The 22516-nt window shown below is 41.8% G+C and overlaps 1 pseudogene; it reads right to left on the reverse strand.

Moving 5' to 3' along the window:
• Positions 1–8526: 8526 nt before the first annotated feature.
• On the reverse strand, positions 8527–8626 carry LOC113354695 (annotated as a pseudogene).
• Between the last annotated feature and the right edge of the window lie 13890 nt (positions 8627–22516).

Consider the following 22516-nt stretch of genomic DNA (forward strand, 5'->3'; position numbering starts at 1 on the left):
TAATAGACGATGTTTTGTGCCCTGGGAAAAACTTCTGTATAAAGGCAGATGTAAGTTGGTCATAGGTTTCAATTGACTCAGAATCCAAACTATACAGCCAAGATTTGGCTTTATCTTTTAAGGAAAAGGGGAATAACCTAAGTTTTAACGCATCATCACTAAGGTTTTTAATCTTCAGAGTACTACAAACTTCCTCAAATTCCCTAACATGAAAATAGGGGTTCTCATTCTCTTTTCCTAAAAAGATTGGGAGCATCTGTAAAGTCCCAGGTTTGAGTTCATAATTTGCCCCGGTTTCAGCTAACTTGATATAAGACGGACGAGAGGTCCTAGTTGGGTTTAATAAAACTTTCAAAGTTGCCATTTCTGGCACTACCAAAGGACTAGGAGTACTTTATTCACTAATTGTCAAGTTTTCAAAGATGAAATTTCCAAAGACAGGGCTCTCAAAAGAAGAGTCTTCGAGCTCCCCGCCTTCACAAGAAGAACTACTAGGTTTATCACTAATCAAAAGACCTAGAGTGTTCCTTTTCCAAGCCCTCTCTTTAATAACCTTGGGAATACACTAGAAAAACAAAAGAAAAAGAAAGAAATCCTAAAAGGAAGGGAAGTTCTATGCAAACACAAACACGGCTGACTCCACCACAACAAACAACTGATTTCTAGCAAAAAAAAAGCATGATGGCTCCACTTAGATTGTTTCTAGACCAGCTTCTAATACTTCGAAAGGGAATTCGTTACAATTTAAGCAAACCCCTCTGGAATCAATCCGAGTTTAAGTAAGTTGAATCGAGACGAGGGAAGCTCAGTGGAGATTTGATACCCAAGGCCTCACCGGCGTTACAAGGCGGCGTATTCAACTCACAGAAACCATCATCAATTTTGAAGCATGCTTAAAAGAGTAACCAATATTTTTCGAATGACTTTCCTATTAAGCTCGTTACCGTATAGGTCTCGTTCTAGTCAAATTTTAGGCTTAGGTTCGCGTTTGGTTTCGTTTTCCTAAGGCGGGAACGGTGATGAAATCCGAACCTTTATCTTGTATGGCCAGTCCTTTCCCTTTACTAGGAAATTAAAGCAGCCGTTTTCAAATCCTCAACATATATGCAAACGAAGAAATACAGTAACTCGCTGACAGGGGATTCGCGAGTGTTTCGATAGACTTACCTCCCGTACCAGATGGGGGATGAACCGCTGAAGTCGACTCAGGCCACGACTCCTATGTCATGTACGAACCCGAGGGGCCGAGGCGATATCTTAATCCCCGTCCTTATTTCAAACAGTTTATATTTAAACTACCCTTCCGTAGGGTTTTAAAAAAAATTAAAGTCCCAAAGTCCACAGTCTAAAGTCCAAAAATAAAATGCAAAAGAAAAAGATAATCTAAAAAAAAAATTGTCTCTCTCTCTTTTTTTTAATTAATTTTTATTCTTCTTTTCTTTCGCTCCCTTCGCTTTGCTTTTACTCCAAATCTTTAAGTATTCACCAAAAACTTTGGCAAATTTTTCTTTCGCTCCAAACTCCAAAATCTGTAAGGAAAAGACAAAAATCCAAAAACGTAAAGAAGAACAAATAAAAATAAAAATGAAAAACAAATACAAACCTAAAAAAAAATTCTAAAAACTCTAGCCTAAAGACAAGTCCGCGTCGGCGGCGCCAAAAATTGATGGGATTTCAAGTTGTTGTAGTAGTAAAAAGTTCGTTGAGACTTGTGAAAGCAAAAGATTTTAGATTTAATGAAATTTAAAGACAAACAAAACTTAATTCAAAATTATTAGGAATAACAAAGACACTGATTCCACTATCACGCATGAATAAATTATGGAAAATGATCCAAAACTCTAATTATCTTTTAAGTCCCTTATTTCTTAATTCACAAATAATCAGGCAAATTCTCAAATATCAATTGTATTCCCTAAGAATAGATTGTCAATTGACTAAACAAAGTATAACCTATCAGATTGAATCACAACTAATTAAGAAAATTATGCAAACAATTTAAAACTCTGCAAAAGCAGTGATTGAGTGAATTATGAATTATAAATTAGAGAAAATAAAATAGTTACCAATTATTCATGCGTAAATAGCTTCCTAATTGCCTTGGTTGTGGGAAATTAGCTCATCATCATGTTGGAAACACACTCAAAATTCATTTTTATTGCTCAAAGGGTGTTTACAAAGATGAAATGGAGAAAAACTATTAAACCGGGTTTTGTAACAGTTATATTTGTTGCAAACTGAAAAGAACGATAGAACAGTATTGTCGCTGATTGTATAGCTCTCGAACCACGCCTGTGTGTCGTTTCTACTGTTGAGAAACGACTGCTGTTGCACGCCTTATGTTCTTGGTGTTCTTCACAACAGCAGAAATAGTGATTCTTCTACAACTCGACTTTCGCAGCTCTGTAATCTCCCAAACTCTCCGTCACCATCTATGACTCCTCATGATCCTTTTTATACCCAGTAGCACCATCGAATCTCGTAGTTACTCAAGAATAATCCTCTTTTACTCCCATGTGAAATATTTCCTTCTTTTTTCTGCACGCATCTGCTGGTGATTCTCATGCATCAAAAACTCTTCAAACACGTGCCATACACTTCCTAGAATGGGTAGAACTCTTGCAGGGAATAAATATCCACGTAACTTCCACAAAACAACTTGAGAAAATCCCGAAAATATTGCATTCTCTGTTTTGAATAAGGACCGAGAATATGAAGATTTTGGTTCCTTTTTTAGCTCTCAAACACGTCAACTGTTTCCCATTCTTCCCAAACCTGATGGATGCAAATCCTGCGAGAATTATCTTCTCCCAATTGCCATATATACCACCAACCATCCCCGAGTATCTCTCTTCCCTGTTTAATCCAAAACCCGATTATTCAACCCAGATTTCTCGAATCCAACGAACATACCTTCTCTGTATATGCCTTAGAAGTTAATCCAAATCAAAAACAACGATTGAATCTCTTCAGAAATAGCCCAAAACTCGTACCCTAATCTGGTAGTAAACTGTGCACTTTTCCCTCCAAATTCATTTTTGAAATGTTGAAGATGAACTGCCCCTTATCCACGACAGGGGTGCGAATAGCAAGTGGCGCTCTGGGGGTGCAAATAGCAGGTAGTGTACCCCTTAGTAATTGGATGCTGAGGATGAATTTGGGCTATGCATAACCCTGGGTGCCCCTTAGCCAAATCCCGGGTCCGTATAGTAAATGTCCTCCGGGGTCCAAATAACTCTTTTTGAGCAACTTTTTCCGCACAAGTGTATTTCTCCAAAAACACCTACACAAGCATAAAAACAACATAATAAGTATAAAAACGAGTACTAACAATACGAAACATTGAGGACATATTAGACACAAAAAGGTGTCTATCAGTAGAACCCTTAGTGTTGACCGACATTTCCTTCGTACACCAAACCCTAAATTCTTACATCACCGTGCCAATGGAAAACCATTCCAGCCACGTCTCCGCGCCAAGGCATGCCAACCATGCCAGCCGCACCACCGTGCCAATGGAAAACCATGTCAGCCACGTCTCCGCGCCAAGGCATGCCAACCATGCTAACCGCATGTGTCAATGGCATGCCGTGCCAGCCGCCCCACCGTGCCAATGGAAAACCATGCCAGCCACGTCTCCGCGCCAAAGCATGCCAACCATGCCAGCTGCGCCACCGTGCCAATGGCAAACCATGCCAGCCACGATTCCATGCCAAATCCATGCCGGCCCCGCTACATGCTGCTGGCTGCCAAAACGAAGGGTTGCAACAATCAACGGCCACCCTTCCTTCTGAGATGCAGATCTTAGCCGTCCAAGGTCACCATCCAACGCATGATAACCTTTGGCCCAACGCCAAAACCCTAGTTTTGGCCACGCCTAAACCGCGCCAAAGCATGCCGACCATGCCACATGTGCCAATGGCATGCCGTGACAGCCACCTTGCCGCTCCTAAACCATACCATGCCGGCCTTCCCTTTACGGCTGCCAAAACGAAGGCGTGCGACAATCAACGACCCCCCTTCCATCTTAGATGCAAATCTTAGCCGTCCAAGGTCGCCAGCCAACGCATGGTAACCTTTGGCCCAACGCCAAAACCCTAGTTTTGGCCACACCTAAACTGCGCCAAGGCATGCCGACCATGCCATATGTGCCAATGGCATGCCGTGCCAGCCACCTTGTCTCGCCTAAAACCATACCATGTCGGCCTTCCCCTCACGGCTTCCAAAACGAAGGCGTGCGACAATCAACAGTTACGCTTCCATCTTAGATTCAAATCTTAACCGTCCAAGGTCACCAACCAACACATGGTAACCTTTGGCCCAACGCCAAAACTTTAGTTTTGGCCACGCATAAACCGCGCCAAGGCATGCCGTGCCAGCCACTTTGCCGCGCCTAAACCATATTATGCCGGCCTTCCCCTCACGGCTGCCACAACGAACGACCACCCTTCCATCTTAGATGCAAATCTTAACCGTCCAAGGTCACCAACCGACGCATGGTAACCTTTGCCCCAACGCCAAAACCCTAGTTTTGTCCACGCCTAAACCGCGCCAAGGCATGCCGACCATGCCACATGTACCAATGGCATGCCGTGCCAACCAACTTGCCGCGCCTAAACCATACCATGTCGGCTTCCCCTCACGGCTGCCAAAACGAAGGCGTGCGACAATCAACGACCACCCTTCCATCTTAGATGTAAATCTTAGCCGTCCAAGGTCACCAACCAACGCATGGTAACCTTTGGCCCAACGCCAAAACCCTAGTTTTGGTCACGCCCAAACCGCGCCAAGGCATGCCGGCCATGCCACCTTGTCGTGCCATACCATGCCGGCCTTCCCTATGTGGTTACCAAAACAAAGGCTTGCGACGATCAACGACTATCCTTCCATCTAAGATGCAAATCTTAGCCGTCCAAGGTCGCCAACCAACGCATGGTAACCTTTGGCCCAAAACCCAAGTTTTGGTCATGCCCAAACCGCACCAAGGCATGCCAGCCACCTTGTCACGCCATGCCATGTCGGCCTTCCCTATGCGGTTACCAAAACAAAGGATGGCAACGATCAACGGACATCCTTCCATCTAAGATGCAAATCTTAGCCGTCTAAGGTCGCCAACCAACGCATGGTAACCTTTGCCCCAATGCCAAAACCTTTGTTTTGGCCACGCCCAAACCGCGCCAAGGCATGTCAGCCATGCCACATGTGCCAATGGCATGCCAACCACCTTGCCGCGCCATACCATGCCGGCCTTCCCTATGCGACCATCAAAACAAAGGCTTGCGAAGATCAACGACCAGTTTTTCATCTAAGATGCAGATCTTAGCCGTCCAAGGTTACCAGCTAACGCATGGCAACCTTTGGCCCGACTGATAAACACATTTTTGTGTCCGATTTGTCTCGATTCTATATATTGTTAGGGCTCATTTTTGTACTTATTATGGTGTTTTATTTATTTGTAGGTATTTTTGGCCAATAAACATTTTTGGAAAAATTGGCTCGAAAAGTTGTCGGAAAGCACCCGGGGGACATTTGCTATTGGGACTATCACTTTGGATAAGGGGTAACCTAATTACTAAGGGGCATCCCATTTCCAGGCAGTTGGTAATCGCACCCCTACCCTGGATAAGGGGCAACCATCTTCAACATTTCAAAAACCAGGTTTTGGCGAGAAAATAGGTGCAGTGAAGAACAGTTTTGGCAATCGTGATTTGGAGGAGTTTGAGGTCGATTAAACCTCTGATTTTCATGGGATAGACTCCTTATGGGTCTAGGAATCTGATATGGGTGTTTAAATCGATTAGACTGCGCTCAATCGACGGATTTTTCTCACAACAAAAAATATGGAAAGTCACGTGTGTGACCTGTTGTAGGGAATTTTAGAGAGATTAAAGTGTTGTAAACCTTCCCAAAGATTTGTATTTATCTAAGGAAGAGTTTAGAATAAAAAGGAAAGCTCAGAAACGCGTAGAAATTCTAAAACAAGAAATTTCCGCAACTTGGTCGTGAAGATAATGAAAGAGATTTTGGAAGATTTGGGAGAGATTTAATCGGTATTTTTGATATAAATAGATGTCTTGGGTCGTATAGAAGAGGTGTCGAGAGTTTGGGAACCTAAGGAGAGCCAGAGAAGAAGAAATCAGAGATTTACCAAACTCTGTTTCTGCTGCTGCTGCTGGTGAAGAGGAAGAACGCGAAGAACATTGACGCACGGGAAACTGTCGCAGAACAGTGTCGTTGTTTAACAGCTGAAGAACATTAAGCTGTGTAGGGCAGTCGTATTCTAGGGTCTTAAAATCAGCGACAAAGCAACAGTACTTACAACAGTTTTCTGTAACAGTTCCATTGTAACAACTGTTAAGCAACACCAATACACTGTTGCAAACAGTCTGTGTTATTCCTTTTCACTCTTTTAATCATCTTTTGAGCAACAAACACATATTTTGAGATCATGATTAATATGAGGAGCTAAACCCCATTGCTGAGGCGATAAAGGAAGTTATTTTCCAACAAAAAGTGGTATATTCTATTTTATCTTTTTATTTGCAATAATTATATGATTATTTGCCTTGAACTATTATTGAATATGATTTTTATTTGAGTGATTGTGATTTATTTTGATGGAGTATGCTTAGTTTTAAGACTTTTGATGCTTCATACTTGGTATTTACAATTATTACTTTTGAAAATCTACTTGTTGCAATATTTTAGAATCAAATTAAACGAAAAAATTGCATAAATATGAGTATTGGTTTAATCACTTTGAACTTGGAAAATAGTGGAATCTTAGCCTCAGTGTTTCTTTTAATATTGATATCATCTTTGATAGAGTTTGCTAAAAAATTTAGTGAGTTTTTTTTTTTAATATTATAATTTAAGTCTAATTAATATCCTTCACAAGTCTGAGAATCGAACCACTTTTACCACTATCTACAAATCACATCAATTTTTGGCGCCGCCGACGCAGACTTGTTTTTAGGGTTTTATTTATTTTTTTTTTTTTTATGTTTTTGGGTATTTATCTTGTGTCTGCAGGTTCTGGATCATAAAGAAAATTGAGCCAAGGAGTTTGGTGATTTCATAAAGACTTGGAGCTAAAGATTAAAGCAAAAAGAACAGAAAAGTATATAATTTTATTTTAGACAATTTTAGTTTAGGGTTTGTTTATTTTATTTTAAAAAAAAAAACTGTATTAGGGTTTATTATTTTTGTAATTTTCTTTATTTTTTTGGACTTTTGGGACATTATTTTTTATTACCCTACGGAAGGGTACTTTAAATATAAACTGTTTGGAGAGAAGGAGTACAATTACGATATTGTCTCTGCACCTTGGGTTCGTACACTAGACATCGGAGTCAGTGGCCCGAGTCGACTACAACCGATTCATCCCCCGTCTGGAACGGGAGGTAAGATTCTAAACACTCGCGAATACCCTGTCAGCGAGTTAATGGACTCCTTCGTATGCATATATGTTGAGGACTGAATACAGACATTTATGTTTCTAGTAAAGGGAAAGGTAAGTCCATACAAGATAAGGATTCGGATTTCATCACCGTTCTCTTCTTGCCCGCTTTAGGAACACGTAACCTACGCGAACCTAAGCCTAAAATTTTGACTAGAACGAGACCGATAGGATAACGAGCTTAACAGGAAAGTCATTCGAAAAATATTGGTTACTCTTTTAAGCATACTTCGAAGTTCTTGACGGTTTCTGTAAGTTGAATGCGTGACTGCGCCGCCTTGTAATACCGGTGAGGCCTTGGGTATCAAAGCTCCACCGAGCTTCCCTCGCCTCTATTCAACTTACGTTAACTCGGATTGATTCCAGAGGGGTTTGCTTAAATTGTAACGAATTCCCGTTCGAAGGATTAGAAGCTGGTCTAGAAACAATCTAAGTGGAGCCATCATGCTTTTTGTTTGCTAGAAATCAATAGGTTTGATTTGGTTGAGTCGGCCTTGATCTGTGTTTGCTTACCCTTCCAATTTAGAAAATTCTATTGTATGCCTGAACGTAAAAGAGACGCACTAGGTAGATTTGTTAAAGAGAAACCTAGTAGTTCGAAGCGTCTCGATTACCTTAATCTAGAAAGTCCGGCTTTTGAAGAGTCTGTTTTTGAACGTTCTTTGACTGAGGAGAGAATCCTGTTGCTCCGATAGCGCCAGAAATGGCAACTTTGAAAGCTTTGTTGAATCCAACTAGGACTACCCGTCCTTCGTGTATTAAGTTAGCTGAAACGGAGGCACCCTATGAACAAAAACCTGGGACCTTACAGATGCTCCCAATCTTTTTAGGGAAAGAAAATGAAAACCCTTATTACCATGTTAGGGATTTTGAGGAAATTTGTAGTACTCTAAGAATTAGAGGCTTAGATGATGATGCTTTGAAACTTAGGTTATTCCCATTTTCCCTGAAAGATAAGGCCAAGTCGTGGCTGTATAGTTTGGACTCCGAGTCAATTGAGACATATGAACAACTTACATCTGCCTTTTTCAATAAGTTTTTCCCTAGGCACAAAACATCGTCTATTAGGACGCAAATATGCACATTTTCACAACAAGAGGGAGAATCTTTATATAGGTATTTGGAAAGGTTCAATGATTTATTATCCCAGTGTCCTCATCATGGTTTAGAAAAGGTTAGGCTAGTTCAGATCCTTTATGAGGGTTTAGATTATTCCACAACGACCATGGTTGAGTCTCTATGCACTGGTGGATTTGAAAACCAAACTGTTGATGCGGCGATGGAATTTTTTAATGAAATCGCCGAAAAAACCCAGCAATGGGAAAATAGTAGGGCACCCCAGAAAACAATTCTTTTAAGTAGAGGAAACGTTAATAGGGTAGAAGGAGGCTATGAATCAGATGCCAAAATTGCTGCTATAGCAAAAAGGTTAGAAGCCTTAGAAGTGGGCCAGACTAGTGGTAGAGTGGAGCCTTTTTGGGAAGGCCAGAATATTGAAGAGCAGGCCAATGCTCTTTATAATAACACTAGATTTGATAACCGTCAAAAGATTGACCCATATTCAGAAACCTATAATCCTGGTTGGAGAAACCATCCGAACCTTTCGTGGTCTAAGGGCCAAAGTCAAGGTCAGTTTAGTAATTCTAATGCTCCCCCAGGTTTTGGCTATACTAAGAATCCTTCAGGACTAGCTCAGTTTCAGAATCAGTCAGATAAGAAAATCCTAAGTTTAGAGGAATCTCTCGCCTTGTTAACTCAGCAAACTGCAAAATTCCAGTTATCCGTAGAACAGAGTCTACAAGCTAGTAACAGGATAGGACAAGAAAATAGTCAGGCTATTTCCGAGTTAAAAACCCAGGTTGGTCTGATAAGTGATTCTTTGAGAGAAAAAGGTAAGTTTCCTAGTCAAACACAACCCAACCCTAGAGGAGTTCATGAATTAGGTGCAAAACCATCGAATCAATTGAATGTTGTTAGAACCCTTAGAAGTGGTAGAGTTGTAGACAATAAGGTAACCATGCCCGATAGTGAACATACTGTAGTTCACCCCTCAGGATCTCACCTCTCAGGACCAGTAGCTGAAGAGACTGATAAAGTTTCTGATGATGTGAATTCGGTTCCTGAAAGGTCTGATTTTAGGCCTAGAGCCCCATTTCCTCAGCTATTAGTACCAAAAGAAGGAATCGAACTTTAATGACATAGTGGAGGTTTTTAAGCAAGTTACCATAAACCTTCCCTTATTAGATGCAATTAGGCAAATTCCTGCTTATGCCAAGTTCCTTAAGGATATGTGTACGCGAAAGCGAAAACTTAGCGTCCATAAGAAAGCCTTTTTAGCTAGTCACGTAAGTTCAATCATTCAGAACACCACAACTCCAAAGTACAAAGACCCAGGTTCTCCTACCATTGCTTGCACAATAGGTAACTTCCGGGTAGAAAAAGCTTTACTTGACTTAGGAGCCAGTGTGAACTTACTGCCATTCCATGTATACTTACAGCTAGGACTTGGTGAAATGAAACCTACTCAGATGACACTGCAGTTAGCTGATAGGTCTGTTAAAATCCCTCGAGGTGTTATCGAGGATGTTCTTATTGAGGTCGACAAGTTTATTTATCCAGTGGATTTCGTGGTCCTAGATACCCAACCTGTCCCTGACCCAGAGAACCAGATACCTGTGATTTTAGGTCGCCCATTTTTAGCTACGTCTAATGCGATCATTAACTGTCGAAATGGTGTGATGAGTTTATCTTTTGGTAATATGACTATGGAGATGAACATTTTTAATGTCAGTAAGCAACCTCATGAGCTAGATGACACATGTGTTGAGGAGGTGAACATGATAGAAGCCTTAGTTCAGGAGTCATTACCAAACATCTTGTCTGAAGACCCATTAGAAAGTTGTCTATCCCATTTTGGTTTAGATTTTGACGACGATAGCACTATTGAACAGGTGAATGCTCTATTAGATTCTACCCCTGTGTTAGACACTGATAGATGGAAAGCTAGGTTCGAACCGTTACCAGTTTCTGAGACTACCCTAATTCCTTCTTTAGAAGAGCCCCCAAAGTTGGACCTTAAACCACTACCCGATACTCTAAAGTATGTGTTTTTAGGCCCATCTGAGACTTTACCTGTGATTGTAGCTTCCAATTTGGATAGTGATCAGGAAAGTAGGCTAGTAAATGTACTTCAAGACAATAAGGAAGCTTTAGGGTGGACTATAGCAGACATTAAGGGTATAAGTCCTACTGTGTGTATGCATCAGATTCATTTAGAGGAAGACTCCAAACCTTCTAGGGAGATGCAACGTCGACTGAACCCTAACATGAAAGAGGTAGTTCGAAAAGAGGTGCTTAAGTTGTTAGATGCGGGTATTATTTACCCAATTTCAGACAGTAAGTGGGTCAGCCCTGTTCAGGTTGTCCCCAAGAAATCAGGTATCACTGTAGTCCAGAATGATAATAATGAATTAATCCCAACCCGAGTGACCACGGGATGGCGTGTGTGTATTGACTATAGGAAATTGAACAAGGTCACAAGGAAGGATCACTTTCCCCTTCCTTTTATCGACCAAATGCTAGAGCGATTAGCTGGACATAGTCACTATTGCTTCTTAGATGGCTACTCCGGTTATAATCAGATCGTATTGCCCCAGAAGACCAAGAGAAAACCACTTTTACCTGTCCCTTTGGTACCTTTGCGTATAGACGCATGCCTTTCGGGCTATGTAATGCCCCTGCAACTTTTCAGCGTTGTATGATGAGCATATTTTCTGATATGGTAGAACGGTTCTTAGAGGTCTTTATGGATGATTTTTCAGTGTTTGGTTCATCTTTCGATGAGTGCTTGCATCATTTGACATTAGTGTTGACTAGGTGTAAGGAAAAAAAATTGTGCTTAATTGGGAAAAATGCCATTTCATGGTTAAATCAGGAATTGTATTAGGGCACATCGTCTCTTCAAAGGGTATAGAGGTAGACAAAGCCAAAGTTGACCTTATTAAGACTTTACAGGTCCCAAAAACCGTAAAAGATATTAGGTCATTCCTAGGGCATGCAGGTTTTTACCGTCGATTCATTAAGGATTTTAGCTTGATTTCTAGACCTCTTTGCAATTTGCTTGCAAAAGATGTTAAGTTTGTCTTTGATGATGCTTGTTTAGAGGCTTTTGAGAAGCTTAAAACTTTACTCACTACTGCCCCGATAGTCCAGGCACCTAACTGGAACCTACCCTTTGAGATTATGTGTGATTCTTCAGATTATGCTATAGGCGTCGTTTTAGGACAACGAGAAAACAAATTACTTCATGTGATTTATTATGCTAGCAAAACTCTGAATGATGCCCAAATGAACTACACAACTACCGAAAGGACTGTTAGCCATGTGTTTGCCTTGGATAAGTTTAGGTCCTACCTATTAGGTTCTAAGATCATAAATCTATACAATCATGCTGCTTGAAATACCTTTATCTAAGAAGGATACCAAACCTAGATTGATTAGATGATCCTATTGTTACAGAATTCCATAGACATTAGAGACAAAAAGGGTGCAGAAAATGTAGTAGCAGACCACTTGTCTAGGCTAGTTGTTAGTTCCCCTAGTGATTCCCTTCCTATAAGGGATAGCTTTCCTGATGAACAATTTTTCTCTGTTTCCCAATCACCTTGGTATGCAAATATAGTGAATTATCTTGTTACTGGTCGAACCCCTCAACATTTGGGTAAGCAAGATCGTTCTAAGTTTTTAGTCGAGGTTAAGCATTTCTTTTGGGACGATCCTTATCTGTTTAATTATTTTCCGGACCAGATTATTAGGAGATGTGTATCTGAGAGTGACCAGTCTAGTATTGTCTCCTTTTGTCATGAACATGCATGTGGAGGTCATTTTAGTGCTAAGAAGACTGCTGCTAAGATTTTGCAGTGTGGATTTTACTGTCCTTCGTTGTTTAAAGATTCCCATAGTCATTGTGTTTCTTGTGAGCGTTGCCAGAAGTTATGAACCATTTCCCATAGAAATATGATGCCTTTGAACCCTATTTTAGTGATTGAGGTCTTTGATGTGTGGGGCATTAATTTTATGGGTCCATTTCCTATTTCGTTTGGTTATCTTTACATACTTGTCGCTGTAGACTATGTGTCTAAGTGGGTTGAGGCGGTTCCGTGTAAAACGAATGACCACAGGGTCGTAGTCCAGTTTTTGAAAGAGAATATACTTACACGTTTTGGTACGCCGCGAGCTATAATTAGTGATGGAGGTTCACACTTTTATAATAGACCGTTTTCTCTTTTAATGAAACAATACAATATTACCCATAAAGTAGCAACCCCATATCACCCTCAGACTAGTGGTCAGGTAGAGGTTTCCAATAGGGAAATTAAACGTATTCTAGAGAAAACAGTTAATCCAAATAGGAAAGACTGGTCGTCGAGACTTATTGATGCCTTATGGGATTACCGTACTGCGTTTAAGATACCCATTGGAATGTCACCGTATCTTTTAGTGTTTGGCAAGGCATGTCACCTGCCTGTTGAGTTAGAGCATCGAGCCTATTGGGCTATTAAGAACTTAAAATTTTCACTTGACAAGGCAGGAGCTCAAAGAAAGCTCCAGCTCAATGAGTTGGACGAGATTCGTAGAGATCCATACGATAGTGCTAAGGAGTATAAGAACAAAATGAAACTTGTGCATGATAGGAATATTTTACGAAAGTCATTTTCTCCAGGTCAAAAAGTTCTTCTGTATGATACTCGTTTGCATCTATTCCCCGGGAAGTTGCGCTCTCGGTGGACCGGTCCTTTTGTGGTCCGTACTGTTTTTCCTCATGGTGCTGTTGAGATTGAGACACCAGATGGTAGTAGTTCTTCGAAGGTTAACGGTCAGCGATTGAATCCCTTTTTAGAGCCTTTTCCTACAGGTGATGTTGAGGAGGTCCCTCTGGAGGACCCTATTTACCTTGATTGACCATCGAGGCGATTTTGTATGTTGTATAATATTTTTGTAGGTTTTTGGTTACACTTCACCCAGGTACTATCTTTCCGAATTCTCTCTTTACTATTTCCTCATGTTACTTATATTTTTGGTACTGTTCTTTGATTAGAAACATTGAGGACAATGTTAGATTTAAGTTTGGGGGTGGGGTAGAACTTTTTGTTACCTTTTCGTTGCAATAAATAAACTCCAGAGCCTAGAAATATATCCTTATTAAGGATGGTACTAACCAATCTAAGTGGATGGAAGCATTTTGGTTGTAGGAGTTGAGGAACCAATCTGACTAGATGGCAACATCTAAAGAGTCTATTCATAAAAGCACAGAGCTCAGGTATTAGAAATAACATGATAGTTTCACCATATCTCGTTGAATCCTTTTCACTTCTGTTTTTATTTTGTTTTGTTTTTAAACTATGTTTCTCTAAGTGATTAGGTGGGGATCACGATTCAAGTTGTTACCAATGCTAGGGTGAGTTAGAGTGATTTAGATACAAAAAAAAAAAAAAAAAAAGAGACCATACCATCAGACAACTGGAATAAATTCAATAAAGTCGACCACTGGAACCCTTGTATATGCCAGTTGTGTTGACCTAGAGTTAGTATTATCGACCACTGGTACCCTTGTATATGCCAGTGTGTTGATATTAATCAGACCTATGTATCTCAGTCCATTAGGATAGGTTCATTTTGGCGGAGGCCTTCAGACAGATATGAGAAACATCGTTCACCTAGTAAACATCAAAACCATCTATGTTTTTCTATATCCATCTTCTTGATCTATCCATGTGATTAGTTTTGACTCCGGATATTGATGTCCATAGTGCGACTATCTGAGTAGAGCTCTGTCACTTCATATGAACTTTAGTATGCTTGAGTGTAAACTCGTGTACAACAATTGGAATTTCGCATCAGCGTACTTCCTCTTGTAGTCAATAAGTATGCCAACCAAGGAGATTCTTTAGTGCCTTCCAAGGTTCTGTGTAGATAGCTAGGGTCTGGAGTATAAAGGTTTTGTGGGTATACCTCTGGTAAGCCCTCCGGAGACAACACTCTGCCACTAGGGACACCTAGGGGTTTAAAGGCTTATTGCATACGCTAAATGCAATCGACGATGCCTACGACAGTGAGTTAGAATTTTATTTCTATTTTATTTTTGCTCGAGGACTAGCAAATAATAGGTTTGGGGGTATTTGATAGACCCATTTTTATGTCCGATTTGTCTCGATTCTATATATTGTTAGGGCTCATTTTTGTACTTATTATGGTGTTTTATTTATTTGTAAGTATTTTTGGCCAATAAATATTTTTGGAAAAATTGGCTCGAAAACTTGTCGGAAAGCATCCGGAGGACATTTGCTATTCGGACTATCACTTTGGATAATGGGTAACCTAATTACTAAGGGGAATCTCATTTCCAGGCAGTTGCTAATCGCACCTCTACCTTGGATAAGGGGTAACCATCTTCAATATTTCAAAAACCAGGTTTTGGCGGGAAAATAGGTGCAGTGAAGAACAGTTTTGGCAATTGTGATTTGGAGGAGTTTGAGGTCGATTAAACCTCTGATTTTCATAGGATAGACTCCTTATGGGTCTAGGAATCTGATATGGGTGTTTAAATCGATTTGACTAGGCTCAATCGACGAATTTTTCTCACAACAGAAAATATGGAAAGTCACGTGTGTGACCTGTTTTAGGGAATTTTAGAGAGATTAAAGTGTTGTAAACCTTCCCAAAGATTTGTATCTATCTAAGGAAGAGTTTAGAATAAAAAGGAAAGCTCAGAAACGCGTAGAAATTCTAAAACAAGAAATTGCCGCAACTTGGCCGTGAAGATAAGGAAAGAGATTTTGGAAGATTTGGGAGAGATTTAATCGGTATTTTTGATATAAATAGATGTCTTGGGTCATATAGAAGAGGTGTCGAGAGTTTGGGAACCTAAGGAGAGCCAGAGAAGAAGAAATCAGAGCTTTACCAAACTCTGTTTCTGCTGCTGCTGCTGCTGAAGAGGAAGAACGCGAAGAACATTGACGCACGAGAAACAGTCGTAGAACAGTGTCGTTGTTTAACAGCTGAAGAACATTAAGCTGTGCAGGGAAGTCGTATTCTAGGGTCTTAAAATCAGCGACAAAGCAACAATACTTACAACAGTTTTCTGTAACGGTTCCATTGTAACAGCTGTTTTGCAACACCAATACACTGTTGCAAACAGTCTGTGTTATTACTTTTCACTCTTTTAATCATCTTTTGAGCAACAAAAACATATTTTGAGATCATGATTAATATGAGGAGCTAAACCCCATTACTGAGGCGATAGAGGAAACTATTTTTCCAACAAAAAGTGGTATATTCTATTTTATCTTTTTATTTGCAATAATTATATGATTATTTGCCTTGAACTATTATTGAATATGATTTTTATTTAAGTGATTGTGATCTGTTTTGATGGAGTATGCTTAGTTTTAAGACTTTTGATGCTTCATACTTGGTATTTACAATTATTACTTTTGAAAATCTACTTATTGCAATATTTTAGAATCAAATTAAACGAGAAAATTGCATAAATATAAGTATTGGTTTAGTCACTTTGAACTTGGAAAATAGTGGAATCTTAGCCTCAGTGTTTTTTTTATTATTGATATCATCTTTGATTGAGTCTGCTAAAATTTTTAGTGAGTTTTTTATTTTATTTTAATATTAGAATTTAAGTCTAATTAATATCCTTCACAAGTCTGAGAATCGAACCACTTTTACCACTATATACAAATCATATCACCGACGCCAAGCCCTAGTTTGGTCGCGCCCAAACAAACCCAAAACCCTAACTTTTGGCCGCGCCTAAACTAGGCCATATTAAAACCGTACATGCCATGCTTTCATGCCACTGGCTACCAAATGAAGGGTTGCAATAATCAACGGCTACCCTTCCTCTCAAGATGCAAAATCTCGACCGTCGAAGGTCACCACCGAGCCGGCAAGTCTCCCAAGGTCAACTTTCCGAACAACAACATGCTACATTTTTTCCATGAAAACACTCGAGACATCAACACATGTCACAAACTGGGGGATGCTCATTGGGTAACTGTTTGGCGGTTTACAGCGTGCGGCGTACACTATGCCCGTTACAAGACAGTGTCATAAGGATGAGGCGGTTAGTAAATACAGGGAGTAATGGTGAAACACGTTCTTTTATGGAACATCAATTCCAGGCGTTACCGGTTACCACCTCCTCCCATTTACTCATCCGTTTTCCATTTCTTACGAGATCAGAGTACGTTTCACTTCGACTTGTATAAATAGGTCTTACCTATTTCCACCGAACAACAAGTTCTGGTCAGGAGCATACAACACTCAGAAAACGTTTGCTAGCTTTCCCATCTGTTAGCTTCCCTCTTTCTGATACAAGTCGTGAAACAACTACTCTTCCAGAATCAACTATTCTGGTCTCAACACTCTCTTCGTTTCCTTCCCCAAAACCAACCTTCTCCTTCACTTTGTGACCGAAGCAAGTCTGGAACGGCCATTTCTTGGTTTAGGCCGGATTTGTACAGATTGATCTCTCGAATCTAAAGTACTCCCTTACAGTACATTGTTTAGGGTTTAAACTCGTTTGGCACCCACACACCCGAAATTACCAAAATCAGCAGAAATCATCTTCACCCTCAAACAATTAGCGACCACAGTGGGAGATTGCTCTTTCGGTTACAATATCAACTTTCAATCCTCGATATCATATTTCGACCCAGACGTCATGATGGTAGAATCCAAACGACCCGTCTAGGGATCGACGGCTCAGTTACCAGACGGCCCGGTTACCAGTCATGACACGACAAGGGACAACTGGGGACTTTCCACAGTCACGGCGGTGATTCCCACAAAACTCGGTCTTATACCCGGGAGATTCCTTTTCATCAGGAGATCCGTAAAACCGAGTAAGTCTTGCTAGACAAAATACAGGGTCTACTACTTCAAATCTTCACAGGGGAGATAAAAAACCGAGAGCCATATTTTTCCCGTGTTTCATTCTTTCTATTATCGCACAACATTCACAATTCCATGACTTCCCTGGGGTACTCATGCCACTTATATTCATAACCAAAAACATCAATATTCTAAAACAGTTCATTCCAAATAATAATCCAAAACCCTCAAGGGTAATACTTGTCTATCAACCCAAAAATCCAGAAAATCAAAACCATAAACCAAGCGCTTTGTTTGCCTTTCAAAAAAAAAACAGTCACCTACCGCTACGTGCCTACTTTGCATAATAATTATTACCCATCACTATTCATGAGATAGCCGACGTTACTACGGTGATATTCAAAGAGGAATTGTTTATGAAGAAGTTTTTCTACAAGTTTATGAAAGGCATACCCACGGTTATGGTTTACACAAGTTCAGAAGAACAATATTTCTACACATTTATGGAAGGCATACCTATGGGTAGGGTTTGCACCAACACAAGAAAACAAGAAAACAAATTGAAAGAGAAATGCTGGAGTACATAGCTGGAATATGCTTTCCCACTTTATTACTACCGCTAACACCAGGACGTGAGAACAAAGATACGAGATAAAAAGGAGAGCCAACCCCTTTCATGCGCATAACACTTTTGGAATTTGAATAAGGAAATGATTTCCTATTTGAGCTACGTATGGAAAGAGGCAACTGGGCCTGCAAGAACAAGTCCACGCCACGCCAAGCGAGCGTCGTGCCAAGCCCACAGTCCGCGCCATTCCCAGCCGACAGTCCACGCCATACCAAATCCAAGTCAGCGTCCATGCCAAGCCAGCGTCCACGCCAAGCCAGCGCCCATTCCAAGCCGATCCAGCGCTAACAACTTGCATCTTTCCAGCGCCATCAGCTTGCATCCTTCCAGCGCTAACAACTTGCATCTTTACAGCGCCAGTATCTTGCATCCTTTCCAGCGCTAACAGCTTGCATCTTTACAACAGCTAGCATCTTCCCTGCGTCAGCAGCTTGCATCCTTCCAGCGTTGCTCTTGAACGCCCAATAGAAGGGAATCAGCAATCTAATTTCATTACACGAAAAGATCAGGAACGACTTCTCCAAAATCGAAGCAAAAAAAAATCAGCAACCCTCATGAGTTCACAAATACTCTTTTCCCTGTCAGGAGATGCATGATTTCTGGGGACTTCTCCCCCAAAATCGTGCAGTCTATGATGAAACATTTATGTGAGATTCTATATTTCCCCAAGGCGCAACGTCAAGGCATATTTTCATCCCTCAACCGCACTGCATCAGGGAAGCAGCTGTTTCCAACCAGAGAAGTCGTTCCCAAACCCCAACCTCTCCTGGAAAACACGATTGATAGATGGATTTTGGGACTCCTAACCATTGTTCGCTTGAAGGGTGTCCAGTTTGACAACACACTGATTAACGTAGCCGCTCCGCTTCAACATCCTCCAGCAGGAACTCCGCTTCAACGATCACTCCGACAGCCGCTCCGCTCCAACGCTCGCTCCAGCAGCCGCTCCGTTTCAGCGTTCTCTCCATAAGCTTCTCCAGGATCCGAAGACGGGGATTAAGCGTTCGGATTCTTAAGTTTCAACATCTTCTCCAAGAGCCGAAGATGCTTCAATGACGCTTCTTCCTGCAAAGGGTCGTACCACCATGCTCCCCATGTCAAGGATCATGATCACATCCAACCAATCTTCGTATTCATGGACAGTTTGCTCGCTTACGCATCCAGCCAATATTTTTACTTCCACGGATGCCCATACAATTCCAGCCAACCTACTTTGTTACCACGACAATGTAGTCTCTTCCGCTTACATCTGCTACCAAGAATTGTTGCCGCTCATTTGTTGATACCAGCCAGAGCTTCACCACAGCAACAATCACTACAAAGATGGAAACATGTAAACCATACTGGAGGACTGAGGATATACACGGAATCCCTTCACTGTAAAAGCTCAGATGACACAGTCAACCAAAAGGCCATAGCCACAACAAGGTCATCTACTCTTCAAGGGTGCAACGCAAGAATATCATCACCTCTCTGTCTAGAAGTCTCCTTCAACACTTTACGAGGCCGTAGAGGATCCCAAGCCTGCTCAGAGGAAAAAAACTTCAGAAATTGAAGAAAATGCGACTGGGGACTTCTCTTCGCAGCCCATCGACGACCATCAAAGACTCATGGGATAACTCCAGAGACGCGGTTGAAACTTGAAGAAACAGAGGGAGCCAATGTAAACAACATAACTCTCTCATTCCTACATCTTCGCTATCCAGAATATTTCGTCCATGCGATATCCTGAGCATCTCAGTGTCACATCCAGAAGAGTACGATAAGCTTGTATTAAATCACGTGGACGTGGATTCAAGGCAATGCAATGAAAATAGGATACACATGGGGACTACCAGCATGAGACGCTTTCATTCCCCTCAACCAGGTTATTTCTGATTTCAACATCATCACTGTCGAAGTTTCACGAGCCGCAGGAATTTCTCAACACGAAGCCGTACATGTACACCGAATACTTCAAGAGCACGCCACAAAGATACATTCACATATGCATCCATGCCATCAGATCAAACTGAAGTATAACTGGGGGATTCTTACTACATCTCTTTCCATATGGTAGTCCAAGATTCAGAAGATGGTTCGAAGGATGTCGCTTAGAACAAAATCCTGGAAGACTTGATAGCAGCACATCGACAACGGAATGTCTCCCTATTTCATCCGGGGGCGCCAGAATTTTTCAACCATACAACCATTCACAACACATCATCATCATGATCAGAAGGTCCAGGCACTGAATAACCTAAAGTCGAGGATGGACCGACACCGCAACCACAATATCCAAGATTAACCATGACATGATCTTTGCCGAGCATATATTCCATCCATCCGTCCCAAGAATGCAATGGAGTTTGGTAAATTTTGGAATCCACTGGAGAGACACTGCAGACGAAAGCGCGGATACAAACGAGCAACAGAAAACAGTAGAAGGTCAATACCTCTTTTCATACAGATGGAGTTTCTAGAGTTTTGCACATAATAAAGTTCTGTTCTTACTCCATGAACGGGAACATATGACTCGGCGCGACTATGCTACCCCGGGCCCGCAACATCCCTCCTGAATTCTTCCTGAGTTTCACTGTCGGGACGTTTTCACCTCCTAAATGAGCTAAAAACCTAAATATTCCCTCGTACGGAGATAGCAAATTCTTTTTCGGTCAGATGGAGGGGCGGACCGTCAAAATCCGAGTTCGTACGAGAATTCTACAACGATTTTAGTAAGGAGCGCTAATTAGGGTTTCGGCATCCCAAACCCCGATTTCGACAAAGTTGCCAGGCGCCATCACTACCATTTGATAACCGAAGTTCCAGCGTCATCACCATCGTTTGGTAGCCGAAGTTCTGAAACCAGTTTACCCCATTCTGCGGACTAAAGACAATTTTCACTATTCCGCTGACCGAAGCCAGTTTCCTCCATTCCAAGACGACCAACGCCTGCGGCTCCCATTCCAAGCCGAAAACCTACATCTCACCACTTCACGGTCTAGCCAGCAACACCATAAGTAGAATCTATGCAAGGACGGCAACATGAGAATCACGAACTCTCCTTACCTCTCTAAAAAGTTTAGTCGGGTCTTCTTGACCGTCTTTTCACGACTTGTCATTTCGATTTTGTCCTCGCCTTTCACCATCTTATGCTTACCTCGCAACAATGCTCATGTTCCGAGAAAAGCAGGGGACTTAATGTTGATGGTGGTTTTTATCATAGGGTTAAAATCGTAAAACCTTACATCTGACATGACGTCACTAGGACCACTAGCGCATTTATTGAATCATTCAACACGCCTATGTAAGAATTACCAGGGTACCTTTTTTTTACATATATATGTGTCATATTCCACGGTAGAAAACCCTTAGTATTGACCGACATCACCTTAGTACACCAAACCATAAATTCTTACACCACCGTGCCAATGGAAAACCATGCCAGCTACGTATCCGTGCCAAGGCATGCCAACCATGCCAGCCGCATGTGCCAATGACATTTCGTGCCAGCCACATCTCCGCGCCAAGGCATGCCAACCATGTCAGCCGCACCACCGTGCCAATGGAAAACCATGCCATCCACGTCTCCGCGCCAAAGCATGCCAACCATGCCATCCGCGCCATCGTGCCAATGGCAAACCACGAAAGCCACGATTTCATGATAAAGCCATGCCGGCCCCGCTACCTGCCGCTGGCTGCCAAAACAAAGGGTTGCAACAATCATCGGCCACCCTTCCATCTGAGATGCAGATCTTCGCCGTCCAAGGTCGCCAGCCAACACATGGTAACCTTTGGCCCAACGCCAAAACCCTAGTTTTGGCCACGCCTAAACCGCGCCAAGGCATGCCGATCATGCCACATGTGCCAATGGCATGCCGTGACAGCCACTTTGCCGCGTCTAAACCATACCATGCCAGCCTTCCCTTTATGGCTGCCAAAACGAAGGCGTGCGACAATCAACGACCATCCTTCCATCTTATATGCAAATCTTAGTCGTCCAAGGTCGCCAGCCAACGCATGGTAACCTTTGGCCCAACGCCAAAACCCTAGTTTTGGCCATGCCTAAACCACGCCAAGGCATGCCGACCATGCCACATGTGCCAATAGTATTTCGTGTCAGCCACCTTGCCGCGCCTAAACCATACCATGCCAGCCTTCCCCTCACGGCTGCCAAAACGAAGGCGTGCGACAATCAACGACCACCTTTCCATCTTAGATGCAAATATTAACTGTCTAAGGTCACCAACCAACGCATGGTAACCTTTGGCCCAACGCCAAAACCCTAGTTTTGGCCACACCTAAACCGTGCCAAAGCATGCCGACCATGCCACATGTGCCAATGGCATGTCTTGCCAGCCACCTTGCCACGCCTAAACAATACCATGCCGGCCTTCCCCTCACGGATTCCAAAACGAAGGCCTGCGACAATCAACGGCCACCCTTCCATCTTAGATGCAAATCTTTACCGTCCAAAGTCACCAACCAACGCATGGTAACCTTTGGCCCAACGCCAAAACCCTAGTTTTAGCCATGCCTAAACC

The sequence above is a fragment of the Papaver somniferum genome, chromosome 2 (genome assembly GCF_003573695.1).
Source record: "Papaver somniferum cultivar HN1 chromosome 2, ASM357369v1, whole genome shotgun sequence".
NCBI lineage: Eukaryota > Viridiplantae > Streptophyta > Magnoliopsida > Ranunculales > Papaveraceae > Papaver > Papaver somniferum.